Source organism: Lissotriton vulgaris, chromosome 3_1, assembly GCF_964263255.1.
Source record: "Lissotriton vulgaris chromosome 3_1, aLisVul1.2, whole genome shotgun sequence".
NCBI classification, from domain to species: domain Eukaryota; kingdom Metazoa; phylum Chordata; class Amphibia; order Caudata; family Salamandridae; genus Lissotriton; species Lissotriton vulgaris.
The window spans coordinates 233,429,857-233,444,542 of record NC_141689.1 but is presented as its reverse complement, the minus strand read 5'-3'; the positions used below and the strand labels follow the sequence as shown (position 1 = coordinate 233,444,542).

The 14,686-nt window shown below is 44.0% G+C and overlaps 1 protein-coding gene across 1 annotated transcript in view; it reads left to right on the top strand.

Annotated features, from left to right (window-relative positions):
- Nucleotides 1-14,686, top strand: part of EPG5 (ectopic P-granules 5 autophagy tethering factor) — a 682,187-nt gene that overhangs the window by 197,834 nt on the left and 469,667 nt on the right. The gene's annotated exons all lie outside the window — the stretch shown is intronic.

Here is a 14,686-nt window from a genome sequence, read left to right as displayed (position 1 = left end):
TCCATTCTCATCATGTGGCCACAAGGACACCTATTGTAGATGTTTAGTTAAAGTTGTTGCATATGTGTCTTTCTTCCGTATGACCACATACGCTCAACAGCTGCCCGGTTGCCCTTTTCCAGCCATTGTTGGTTGTAACCATATTCTGTCTGTTTTATAGTTCTTTGCAACTTTGTTGGAGTATCCATATTTTACAGTAAATACTCCAAATGGATGATTTAAAGGGTAAAGTAATTGCGCATCCATAGGCTTCTATGAAATTACAACGTATGCCTTTACCTCGCAGTGCTTTACCACGCAGTGCCTTTACCACACAGTGCCTTTACCACGCAATGCCTTTACCACTATGCTTTTCCCGAGATATACTGGTGACAGTATTTTTTCAATATTCTTTCACCCGGTTGGTTAGTTTTATGGTTGATGGGGTACAAAATGCAAATTGGCCGTGACGAAGACCTGCTTAGAGAGAAACGCGCTGCCGAAAATAAAACAACCTGAAAGTGAAGCGTTGAGTGCTGTTTTTTGAGCCCCTCTAACCTGTGTTGCACTATTGTTGGTGTATATATATATATATATATATATATATATATATATATATATATATATATATATATATATTACCTACTGGCGGTCGCCAGTAGGTAGTTATAGTTAGGATTTTTTTCAATGTTAAATCTCAAAATTCTATTTGGAATAACTTTGGCACCGGTTGACGAATCTGCCTGAAAATTACCTGAAAATGGCCTCGTCGAGCTCCGGTCCTTCCTTGAAAGTTTGGGGGGGATACGTCAAGCGGGGGCCGAGATAAAAGGGGGGTCCCAAAACGCGTTTTCCCCATGTTAATTTCCATAGGGCGGTCGATTTCACTTTTAACCCGAACGGCTGAATGGATTTCCACCAAATTTGGTAAAATTGTAGGGATTGGTAGCCTGATGTGCCTTTGCTATGTCTCAAGATATGTGCTGCAGTGGATTTTGAGTAATTTAGGTTCCAAAAAATATATATATCTATAGCAGCGCACCGGTGCGCGCACCAGGGAGCGCTCCGGGCGCGTGACGCGAGGTGCGCATGGAAAGCTGATTGGCTCTCGGGTGTCTGTAAACATTCGAAACAGTCCAGAGCGGCCGCCATCTTGTGTCTCGGTAAAATCGAGACATAAGAGGTGGCTAAAACAAAGGGGGAACTTGACCATAAGGCGTCAGGGATAGACCCCTTTGACCCCCTAGGTTTGATGTGGGGGCTATAAAAGGGCCCCGCGGGGCATTTAAAATATTTTTTTTTTTTTCGTTTTGCGCGGGGGAAGCGCCCGGTGCGCGCACCAGGTAGCGCACCGGAGAGCGTAAAATGAGGGAAAAAGATGACAGAGTTTTTAAAAAATGAAGTTTTGATTTAGAAATTGGAGGTAGTTCTAAAAAGAACTTTTTTTTTTCTTCTTTTTGTTGTTTTATATTTTTTTTGTGTTTTTTGAACTTTTTGAACTTTTTTTGGCTTTTCAAAACAGTTTTATATTTTTTTTGTATTTTTTTAGGGGGAGAAACAAAAAAAGGGAATTGAAACTGGCTCAACTGGAGCAAAAAACAAAAAACCCAAAAAATTACTTCTTTTTGGGGCACTTGTGATTATCACCTGCAAGGACGATGAGCTTAACGCTTTTTTCGCCATAGGCGATAAGCTTGCCACATGCAGAACAAGTGATTTTAAAATCAGCAAATCTCGGCTGAATGCAAGGCATCACCTCGGATGTTTCTGGTTCTGATGAAGTGGGTTGGTTTCTTTGGGAGGGGGTCCTTGATGACTGGGGGAGGTTACTGGCCAGTTCCCTGAACTCTGCACGAGAGTAGTTGTTTGGGTGCTTTCTGGTCATGTGCCGAATCATGGTATGGTTACCAAAAGAATATTTTTTGTTTGGGTTGCCCCGTGAAAGTTCATCATTGCAGATGAGGCAAGTCACCTTGGGCGCATTCACCTTTTTTTTCCCCTCTGGGATTGAAAAAAACTGCCATACAATGTGTGGTTTGGGTTTGTAAGGTGTATTTTCTTCTGGCAGCCATCTTCTTCTCCCCTCCTCCTCTTCCTCTTCCTCCTCCTCCTGTTCTTGACCACCAATATAATTTGGAGCTGGTCCTCTTGGTGGTTATGGTGGTGGTGGTGGGGCAGATGCACCAGCTGATGCTACTACTGAAGCCATTATTTGGAGCAAAAAAGTAGAGAGAGCAACAAACAGGTCTTCCTCAGTCAAAGGACAAAGTCAGAATAAGGAAAAAAGGTGGGGTCTTTCATCATTTAGAAAAAAAAACTGTCCTGAACCAATGAGAAGTGTTATTTTCAGGTCACAAGATCAGGGGCTTCATCATTATGAAACTAAAACTGTTATGAACCAATGAAAAGTGTTATTTTCTGCTCACATGACCCGACGCGCTTACGCTACGTGCCCGGGGCGCGCCCGGGGGCGCGCAGCGTAAGCGCGTCGGAAGTTTACGTTGTGCGATCGTATTCGCTCGAGTACTTCCGGGTGCGCTTACGCCGTGCGTATCACGCGGTCGCGGCTACGCGACACGTCACGATCATGTTTTCGTTTGCGATATTGGCGCTCACGGGACGCTCCCCGGAGCGCGCCCGGGGGCGCTTTTCAGAAATACGCTTTTCGGGGCGCGCTCCGAGAGCGCTCCCCCCAAAAATCAAAAAAAAAAAAATGGGATAATTGTAGGGACAGGTAGCTGTATTCTGAAGTGGTTTGTAAAAAAATTAACTTTAGAAAAATATGTATTGTGCTACATTGGGCTTAATATATGTTAGAGCCAAAATGTAGCCCAAATGTAGCCCAAAGTAGCCCAATGTAGCCCAAAGATGGCCACCAGAGACCAAAAATTGTAAATGTAGCCCAAATTTCAACTAGATGTAGCCCAACTGTAGCCCAATGACAGAATGTACCAGAGTGTTAAAAAGAACAACTAGAGTGCTAACAGTCTTATTTATAAAGTGAAACTTATAGTTAGGAATTAGCATTAACAAAACCTATGAAATTCACTGAAAAAACCATAGGTTTCACACCAGTTATAGTTAGGAATTAGCATTTAAAAAAACCTATGAAATTCACTGAAAAAACCATAGGTTTCACACCGGTTATAGTTAGGAATTAGCATTTAAAAAACCTATTAAATTCACTGAAAAAAACATAGGTTTCACACCAGTTATAGTTAGCTGGAAATTTTACTGATATAAAACCATTGAAATTCCCACGTTATAGTTAGTCGGACTCACTATAACTTGCGCGTGCAATGCACTGCTGATGACATCACATATTACATCACTCATGACATGGTGAGTGACATCACTCATGACATCACTGATGACACCATCCAGTGAATATGTGTCTTTCTGAAAAATAAATATTAGTGAGTTATGTTTAAATATTTAAATACATATATTAGTGTTTCACTTTGTGTATAAGTGGCTACATGTGTTGATAAGTAGCTACATGCGTATGTATATGGGTTATTTGATATTTTTATTAGTATCAGTTTGAGTGTCTATATGGTTTGGTGGGGGTATTACTTAGCACATAGATGCATGAGTGACTGACTCTTTGTTTGTATGTGTTTTGAAGACAGCATATGTACAGGACTGTATGGGTGGATGAGTGTCTATATGTGTTTGTTAGTGAGTGAATGACTGTCTCACTAGTGTCTTTATCAGTAACGACATATGTTTTAATCTAGTATATATGAATATTGATGTATATAAGTGAGTATATGTGAGAGTAAGAGATTGTAAGAGTTCCTGTTTAAATAAGTATGTGTTTCTATAAGTGATTGTTTAAGAGAATAAATATGTGTAATTTTCAATAGAAGTAAGGTGGAAGTGTGTGTATATCTCTATATTCAAATAAATGGTTGTTCAATAGTTTATTTGCACGTGTGAATATGTTTGTGAGTAACTTTTGGATGAATGTCGGTGTGTAACAGGATGTATAGGTGTATCTCTTCATATGATGAGTGAGTATATGTATGAGTGACTATATAGAACTGTTGGTGAATGAGTGGATGTGTATATAGATAGTGGAAGAACAGAATTGCTTGTTGTAACTGATATAGGTATGTCCATTTTTTAAAAATTTCAGTTTCTATTTTTGAATATGTGTCTCAAGGGTTACTTTACACTGAGAGGAGGTCTGTCACTGTGTCACAAGGATGGTGTCATCAGTGATGTCATGAGTGATGTCACTCACCATGTCATGAGTGATGTAATATGTGATGTCATCAGCAGTGCATTGCACGCGCAAGTTATAGTGAGTCCGACTAACTATAACGTGGGAATTTCAATGGTTTTATATCAGTAAAATTTCCAGCTAACTATAACTGGTGTGAAACCTATGTTTTTTTCAGTGAATATATATATATATATATATATTCACAGAAAAAACCATAGGTTTTAGGCCATATATAGTTAGGAATTTGCATTTACAAAACCTTGAAAATTCACTGAAAAAACCATTGGTTATAGACCATATATAGTTAGGGATTAGCCTTTTCAAAACCTTATTTTACTCACACAAAACCATTGAAATTTCATATATAGTTAGTTGCACTAACTATATATCGCGCACCGCAATCCACTGCTGATGATGTCACATATTACATCATTCATGACATGGTTAGTGACATCACTGATGACATCACTGATGACATCTCAAATGACATCACTGATGACATCACTGATGACAACATCCAGTGACTGTATGTTTCTGTAAAGTTAAAATATGTCTTACATATTGAAGAATGAGTGGATGTATAAGTGCCTGGATGAAGGATTTAGTAGGTGCATGACTGACTGTATGAGTGAGTGATTAAATGTGTCTCACTGAGTGCATGGGTTAGTGACTAAACTGTCTTAATTTGTGCATCATTATATCTGTTGTTCTACAAACTGCTGCATATGTTGATCAGTAGCTATATGAGTAACTGTATGGGTTATTCATTGGTTGTCCAAGTATTTGTATGGGAAACTGAGTGTGTGTGTATGGGTGGCTGGGAGGTGTGTGACTCTGTACATAGATGTGTGAGTAGTTGATTCACTATATGTATGGGTTCAAAAGTGCATGTGGAAACAGCTGTATGGGCGGTTGACTGTGCATGAGTGTATTAGTGAGTGAATGGATATCTCAGTGCTACATGTCAAAGTAAGTACATATGTAAAACACAGTACATATGAGAGTTGACATATATAAATAACTGTGCATAAGAGCCAGTGAATGTGTGAGTGGCTGTATGGATCATTGTGAACATGTATCAGGGATTGTATAAGAGAGTAAATATGTGTTAGTATATGTTTGAATAAGTAAGGTGTGTATAACTGTATAGTTGAGAAAATGGAGGTGTGATTGATTTTTGCATAACTGACTAGGTGTGTGAGTAACTCCATGGATGAGTGACAGTCTGTGACTGTCTGTTTACACTGATTGTATCTAAGGTTATATTAGAGTCTGAAGAGGTTCATGGTATTATCACATGAATGATATCATCAGTGATGTGATCAGTCATGTCAAATGAGATGTTATCAGTGATTTTATCAGTGATGTCATTTGAGATGTCATCAGTGATGTCATTTGAGATGTCATCAGTGATGTCATCAGTGATGTCATCAGTGATGTCATCAGTGATGTCACTAACCATGTCATGAATTATGTAATATGTGACATCATCAGCAGTGGATTGCGGGTGCGCGATATATAGTTAGTGCAACTAACTATGTATGAAATTTCAATGGTTTTGTGTGAGTAAAATAAGGTTTTGAAAAGGCTAATCCCTAACTATATATGGTCTATAACCAATGGTTTTTTCAGTGAATTTTCAAGGTTTTGTAAATGCACATTCCTAACTATATATGGCCTAAAACCTATGGTTTTTTCTGTGAATTTCAATGGTTTTTTAATAGCAAATATCAAAAGCTGTCAAATGTCAAGTACGTGATAGGTAAAAACTTTTTCGTGTTTATGCATGCTGATGTGCTTTGAACGCTGCCCCCCCCTCCCCTCTTTTCTCTTAGTAGTACTCTCTCTTTGGAGATAGTGAAGAGTAGTTAACGCAGGCCTTTACCCCCGTTGTAATCCGTCGTGCCTGCTTGTCTCTCCATTTGATTGATTGTTATCCAAGCATTTACTGTTTTACAATTGATTCTCTTTGGTTCATTCTCTATTTACAAACAAGCACAAAGTCGCAATACTCTGTTTAGTCTTTGCAGATAGTGAAAAATCGTGAAAAATCGTGTAAAAAAATAAAATTAATCAAGCAAAATCAGTAGGCCACTAATGGGATCTCTTTTTGACCTCGCTAAAATAGAAATATTAGGAACAACCCTTCATGAGAAATACGAAAATAGTGAGATGAACTGAGCTCCACACCATGAGGGCTGCAAGACAGCTCGGCTCCGTCACCCACCCCGCCCAAAATAACGACAAACCCTATGCAAATATTAAAAATATATACAACACACCAGCAAAGAAACAGGGTAAAACATTTTATTAAATAACTATTTACATAACTATTTTATACTTTTTATTGCCCGATCCGGCTAGCTCAATCGATCGAGCATGAAACTCATGCACTCTGATAGCAAGCGTTGCTACTGATGCTATGCAGACCAAAACTGGTTTTCAGTTTGTACATTTTTCTAGATTTTTCCATCCAAGGTTGGTTGAGTTTGTAGAACGATGGCTTCAGATTTTCAACATACGGTGTGGTGGTGCGGACTGGGAGGGGGCGGTTCGCTCCTGCCCCCTCCCCAAGTAAGATTTTCATACATGAAAGTACGTTAATGGTTTTGGTCCCTGAGTTGCTTCGATGTCACTGCCATTCTCAAATGGCATAGGTTCTGGATGTTGGGTGCCATAGTTCAGAGTTCTGAGCAGCGCTTTTGTAACACTGTCTGAAGCTTATTTCCACCTACTGCAGCTTCACTATTCTCAAAGTAAGTGAGGGTCGTTTGTGGACCTGACTGCATTTGAAAACAATGTGATATGGTAACTCCCTAAACCGCTTGACGGAGGCCCCCGAGGGGCGGTGTGATGGCACGGACTCGGAGAAGACGCTTGGCTCCGACCCCCTCCCCAAGTCTTATAGCACCGGTTTAGCCTGAGATCGCCCCCGACATAGGCGGCCGGCTCCCGGGGTCCGGCGGAACTTTTTGCCTTTTGATGACTCTTCTATTCTGGACCTTGTCCCACAATCCGTTTGACCTGAAGACACGCTGTAGTGGGGCGCCCCTTTACCGTTTTAGTTGCCATTCCGCCCGCTTTTGCTACACTGTGCCTCTTCCGCCATTCAGCTGTTTACCGCCCGCTCTTGCGACTACAGCGTCTCGCTCACCATGTAGTTGAGTTGCTCCCGCTCTTGCGATGCAACGATAAGCGACTGCCACAGGACTCTCAAAATGGCAGCCGGCTCTTCAGATTTGGGCGTGGTCCACTAAAATGGCCCTGGGACACCTTGGAACTCGGACGCTTCCCTGATAGGGCTTGGGTCCCATTCTCGAAAGCGTCCCCTCAGCCGTGAAGATTCTACAAAAGTCTTGGGGGCCCCCGACTCCCGCAGGCTTCTGGTGGGAAGCGGCTGCCAAGTTTGCTCGTGGAATGGCCACGACGGACCTAGGAGATGGTAGTGCTCTCATGCTGACGCCAGCTTTAGTCTGAAACATCCAGAAACACTGTAGACTACCAATTCTATCAGTTCCGGTAGCGCCCCAACATGACCCGGTAGAGAAGAACTTGCCCTCCCCTCTTTGACTGATGGTTCTTGTTGCCTGTCCCCTCTGTTGTCATTTAACAGAACTTTTTCTTTTGCTGTTATTTTCCTCCTGAGGCTTGAGCCGGGAGGTTGATTTTTAATATTGTGTGCTGTACCTTCATTTTCTTCCCTTGTGTCCGCTCCCCCCTCGCACTGCTTTTAAATTGAAATCGGAACCTCTATTCCAGCAACTTTAGCGCCGCTCCCCTTACAAAGCTAGGACAAAGTTCTTTAGTTTATTTACACTCCTGCCTGTCCTGGGAAGCGGTCGACTGTTAGACCGGCTCCAGGTGGGACTACAGAGTGGCAAGGAAGTCAGGCAGCGGCCATCTTGGTGAGGGCTCGCGCTGCACGTCGCGCTTCGAGCGCTTAAATTCAGTGCAGAAACAGTGATTGCTGTTATTTTCCTCCTGAGGCTTGAGCCGGGAGGTTGATTTTTAATATTGTGTGCTGTACCTTCATTTTCTTCCCTTGTGTCCGCTCCCCCCTCGCACTGCTTTTAAATTGAAATCGGAACCTCTATTCCAGCAACTTTAGCGCCGCTCCCCTTACAAAGCTAGGACAAAGTTCTTTAGTTTATTTACACTCCTGCCTGTCCTGGGAAGCGGTCGACTGTTAGACCGGCTCCAGGTGGGACTACAGAGTGGCAAGGAAGTCAGGCAGCGGCCATCTTGGTGAGGGCTTGCGCTGCACGTCGCGCTTCGAACGCTTAAAACCATACGTCCATGGCTCCGCGCAGCGGACGCGCATTGCGGGCGCGCCGATCGCGCGCCGGAGTCAAGCCAGAGTCCTGCCCGTCTGCGCCCGTCCGCGACCAGACGGGACGCGGGGCAGGAGACTCTGGCCACAATGCCAACATGCAGGCACCCGAGAGAGCGCTCTCTCATAAGCCAATCCGCTACACTCGCGAGATGATACTTGAAATCGGTAAGACCCCCACTACACCATGTCATCACTCCATAGACCCTAACGCTCTGTCATCTCAATGCAACTCATGCAACTTTCGCCTAGCTGATGTCCCCAACTCTAATAATCCTGTAACCTGTCTTAAACTGATGCTACTTAACTGTAGATCCATGGTCAAACACAAACTGGAACTTCGCGACCTCTTACTACATAATGACTTCGATATATTGTTTTTAACAGAAACCTGGCTAGAAGAATCTTCATCACCAGAAATACTCGAGGCTGTCCCACTGAGCTACAGCTTACTGAGAATTGACAGGCCTATACAGCGCGGTGGTGGTCTTGCAATGATCTTTAAAAAAGAACTGGAGTGCACCCTCACTCACAAAGGCATTACTAATAGCGAATGCGGCATTTTCACCATTAAAGTGACCCCCCACATGACCATAACTGGGCTTCTCATTTATCGACCCCCTGGCAATGCCACTCCTTTCTGTAATCAACTAATTGAAACGGCGACGCAACTAGCTATCAAATATAACAACTTCATGATACTAGGCGATCTTAATCTTCATTTTGATGATTTACATGCCAAGGAAGTTCAACTTCTGAAGACAGCCTTGCACGCTCTGGGGATCACTCTGCTCTCCACTTCACCCACACATAAACAGGGCCACCTTCTCGACCCCATCTTCGCGTCTTGGGAAGGCATTAACATACAACCTCCGGTCCCTATCATATGGTCAGACCACCATATGATCATGTTCAACATACCCAAGACCAGGACTAAGAATAATGCCCATAAACCCGTATATGCCAAACGTCGCAATTGGAAAAACTATACTCCAGAACGCCTCACTGACGAATTAAAAATTCACCCTCCCCCCAAAGGTCAATCCCTTCAAGACACCTGGAATTCTTATGAACTCTGGTTGGGCAAGGCACTTGATAAAATCGCCCCTTGGACTTGTAAGCCCCCAGCTAGGCGAACAAAATCTGAACCGTGGTTTTCAGAAAAACTTAAGGCAGCTAAAGCCCGATGCAAAGTGATTGAAAGAAAATGGAGAAAGAACTACTCCACGGAACTGAAGGAGAACTACAAACGTGAATTAAAGGTTTATCAGAGACTCATAAGAGAGGAAAAAAGTCTCTTTTTCCAAAACAGAATTGAACAGGCTATAAATCCCTCTAAAGAACTGTTTCGGATTTACAAAGAACTTACAGACACATCGAGCCTGGACACGCAAGACACGTACTCTGATGAGTTATGTGAAGAAATTGCTGATTTCTTTGTCAACAAAGTAGATAAAATTCACGCCACATTCTCCGCTCCCCCCACTTCTGGTACGATATTTCCCCCTCTTCATAAAACCACTCTTACCCACTTCCTCACTCCTGACAAAGCAAAATTGTCCAGCATAATTAACAGTATCCACTCTGGCTCCCCTAACGATGTGTGTCCATTAGACAAATGCAAAGACATCATGGACAACACTCTCATGGATCAAATAAGCCATCTCATCACCCTCTCCTTCAAAGAATGTCACGTCCCGGAGGCTTGGAAAAACGCCCAAGTCATCCCCCTGAAAAAAAAACCTAATATTCCAATCACTCAATTTCAAAACCTCCGGCCAATATCTCTATTGCCCCAATGCGCCAAAATAATAGAAAAAATAGTGAACACCCAACTCATGGCGTATTTAGAGGAAGAAAACATCCTCCATCCCACCCAATCCGGTTTTAGACCCAAATACTCCACGGAAACTGCTGTCTTGTATTCCACGGAATTTATCCGCAAGATGGTGGACGAGGGTGAAACAGCAGCGCTGGTCATGCTTGACTTAAGCGCCGCTTTTGATACGGTGCTACATGCCACGCTGTTGTCCCGGCTCTCTGACATTGGAGTAAAAGACGGTGCATTGGAGTGGATTAAATCTTTCCTCACCAATAGAACCTTCCAGCTTCATTGCCCGCCTTTTAAATCATCCTCTCGGACCGTGAGCTATGGGGTTCCACAGGGCTCTAGTTTGAGCCCTACTTTGTTCAACATCTATATGGAACCCCTGGCTCAAATCATAGAGAACTTCGGCGTGGGCATAGTTAGCTACGCCGATGATACGCAGCTCATGTTCAAGCTTACTCCGGATACTGACAAGTATGCCTCAAACTTCTCGGAGTGCATGACTGCTGTCGCCAGGTGGATGGACAGTAATTGCCTCCGGCTAAATGGTGACAAAACAGAGGTGCTAGTGATAGGGAACAAAACCTCCCTTTGGTCTCAAGCGTGGTGGCCTACATCGCTTGGTGAATGCCCGCAACCTGTCGAGAAAGTCAAGAACCTCGGGATCATGATCGACTCGGATCTTTCAGGCAAATCCCAAGTTCACAAGATCATTGGCAAATGCATCGGAACTCTAAGAATCCTCAGAAAAATCATTGACCTAATACCTATTACAGCCAGGAAAACCATCGTGCATGCTCTTATCACACCGCACCTGGACTACGGGAATGCCCTTCTTCTAGGCATTAACCAAAAACTTCTTCACCAGCTGCAATGTGTACAAAATGCAGCCGCCCGATTGGTACTAGGCCTTCCGAAAAGAACCTCGGCCAAGACAGCACTGTCCAAATTGCACTGGCTCCCCGTAAGGGAAAGAATAAAATTCAAGAGCCTCTGCTACGTCCACAGTATAGCCCACAACAAGGGCCCCACATATCTAAGAAGCCTCATGACCATTCATCGCCCTACTCGTCATCTGAGGTCTTCAGGAATGTCCTTTTTCAAACTTCCCCGCGTTCAAAAAGCAAAAATCGGTGGCCGCTCCTTTTGTTATCTAGGAGTGAAACTCTGGAACGCTCTTCCGATTCATTTAAGAATGGAACCCTCTGAAACTCTTTTCAGAGCGAACTTGAAAACACACCTCTTTCCTCAATAACTCTGGCCCACTCTTTCCCCCCGACCTGATTCTCGGATGAGAGTCTTCAGCAATTAGCGCGGGGATACACAGCTGTGCAGCCATGCGCTCAATAAATGTTTTATTATTATTATTATTATTATGGACTGCTGAAAGGGGTTGTGTTCCGAACGCTGGTTGGTGGAGACATTTTGACTATATTCTTGACCTACGTTGTCGCGTAATGCGTTATATGACACGCCGCGTTAGCGCACCCGGAAGTGATCCGGGGCACGGCGCGCAGCGCGTAACGTAAGCATAACAGGTCATGTGACTTGTTAATAAAACTTTTTATTGGTTCATTTTACTTTTGTTATTTTAATAATGAAAAGCTTGGTCATATGACCTAAAAAATACGCTTTTTATTGATTTTGAACTTTTTTTTTTGAAACATATATGTTATAATATTCCAGGCTAATGTACTTTCCCGGAAAATTTACAACTGTCCTGCAAGTAAAATATATTCCTTTTTCGAGAAAAAGGGCGTTTCTTCGTTCCATGATGGGGCCGTTGAGTAAAAGAGACTCGGCCTGCTGTCTTAGTCGCCGATACGCCTGATTATCAGATTCTTATCGATCACTTTATGTTGCAGGAGTGGAAAACACACCTGCCCTTGACCATTTATCTTTACTGCCTTCCTACGTATTATACCTTTTATCCGTCATGTAATTGGACTGCTTTATTTCACTTGCCTTTTACTGATTCGAAAACAGTGACTAAAAGTAAAAACTTTACCAATGTAAATACTACTACCATGTTTTGTTTTAAAAACCTTTATTGTGAAAATGTCAGTATACAAATACGGGCCTATAACCACGTGGGCCGGCCACGGAGCAAACTGAAATCGTATATGATGAGGAGACATTTACATTATAGAGGAACGTAATGAGCGGGCCATTAGGTTGCAAGAACTAAGGTGTCTAACAGTTGCGAAATCGGTGGACGTACATTTTGTAATTAAATTACGACAGGGCCACTTACAAAAAAATCATCTAGATATACATTTGCGGGCAAGTACCATGGGTGACGTTAATTCGAACTTTCAATACTACAGTAATCAATAACACATCAGAACTTAATATCAATAGGGATGTCAAAATATTCAATCAATTCTCATCCCCGCCCGCCATGAGCATCAAAACTGCATTCATATCTCGTGATATCAAGGTTGTTCAACCAGTACACAACAAGGAGTTACGAGTCCCATTTATACCGGCGCCATTTTGGGCGAGGCCGGGCAGGTGCAAGATATAGTCAAAATGTCTCCACCAACCATCGGCCAGACCAGAACCCATTTCGGCCCTTTATGCTACAAGATGGTGTCTTCCATTCAGAAAATATTGTTGGCAGCATTTTGAAAGGAAAGATAAACAGCCGTTCTCCTAGTGAGTCTCACATTGTTACATTTAGGAAGAATGTTGAAGAGTAGTATGTGGAAAATCTGAAGCCATTTTTCTACAAACTCTTAATCAGCCTTGGATGGAAAAAAAAATCCTGAAGAATGTACAAACTGAAAACCAATTTTTGTCTGTATAGCATCAACAGCAACGCTTGAGTCAGCTTTGTGTGAAGCCGCCATTTTGATTCAATCAATAACGTCCCCCTGCACACATTCAGGGACCTGGTCGTGTCTTCAGGTGAAACGGATTGTGGGTCAAGAAGCAAAAAGGAAAAGGAAAAAAGTTCCGCCGGACCTCGGGAGCTGGCCGCCTATGTCATGTGCGATCTTTGGCCACACCAGGGCAATAGTGAAGCTGCAGCAGGTGCAAATAAGCTTCAGACAGTCTTACAAGCACTGCTCAGAACTCTCAACTATGGCACTCAACATCCAGGACTTGCCATTCGGATCTTGGCGCCTTGTGCTGGTTCCGACCTATTCACACATCGGTCCACTACTGACATCACCTCATAAGCCAACGGGGCACCCCACGCCGACTTTCGGCGCAGCATTGTAGGATGGCCACACCAGTGCGGCAACTTGCTGGACACCACCTCGGTTCCATCCGGATCTCGGCGCGTTCGAGTCACTGTACCGCAAGAGTGACCGGAACTCAGCTGGACACGCCGTCTTTCGGCGCAGCATTGTAGGATGGCCACACCAGTGCGGCAATTTGCTGGACACCACCTCGGTGCCATCCGGATCTCGGCGCGTTCGAGTCACTGTACCGCAAGAGTGACCGCAACTCAGCTGGACACGCCGTCTTTCGGCGCAGCATTGTAGGATGGCCACACCAGTGCGGCAACTTGCTGGACACCACCTCGGTGCCATCCGGATCTCGGCGCGTTGTGCTGCCTTCGGCCTACTGTAGCCGCAAGTGCGGACGCAACTCAGTTGGACAGCGAGTGAAACGCTAAGGGGCGCCCCACTGCAGCCGAGGAGCCTCCATCTTGGGGGAGACGCACAGCCCCCACTGACTGACGCGACCTCTCAGGCCAACGGGGCGCCCCACGCCGACTTTCGGCGCAGCATTGTAGGATAGCCACACCAGTGCAGCAACTTGCTGGACACTAACTCGGTGCCATCCGGATCTCGGCGCGTTGTGCTGCCTTCGGCCTATTCGCACATCGGTCCGCTACTGACGCCGCCTCACGTGCCAACGGATTTTCTACGCTTTTTGTAGCCCTATGCCGCATAACAGGTCATGTGACTTGTTTATAAAACTTTTCATTGGTTCATTTTACTTTTGGTTTCCTAAAGATGGAAGGCTTGGTCATATGACCTAAAAATAACACTTTTCATTGGTTTAGAACATTTTTTTTTCCCAAACGATGAAAGCCCCACCTTGTTTCTGGATGATTCAGACTGAAGCTGGCGTCAGCATGAGAGCACCACCATCTTGTGGCCATTCCGCGAGCAATCATGGCAGCCGCTCCCCACCAGAAGCCTGCAGGAGTCGAGGGCCCCCAAGACTTTTGCAGAATCTTCACGGCTGAGGGGACGCTTTCGAGAATGGAGCCCAAGCCCTAGAAGGCAAGCGTCCGAGTTCCAAGGTGTCCCAGGGCCATTTTAGTGGACCAGGCCCAAAACCGAAGAGCCGTCCGCCA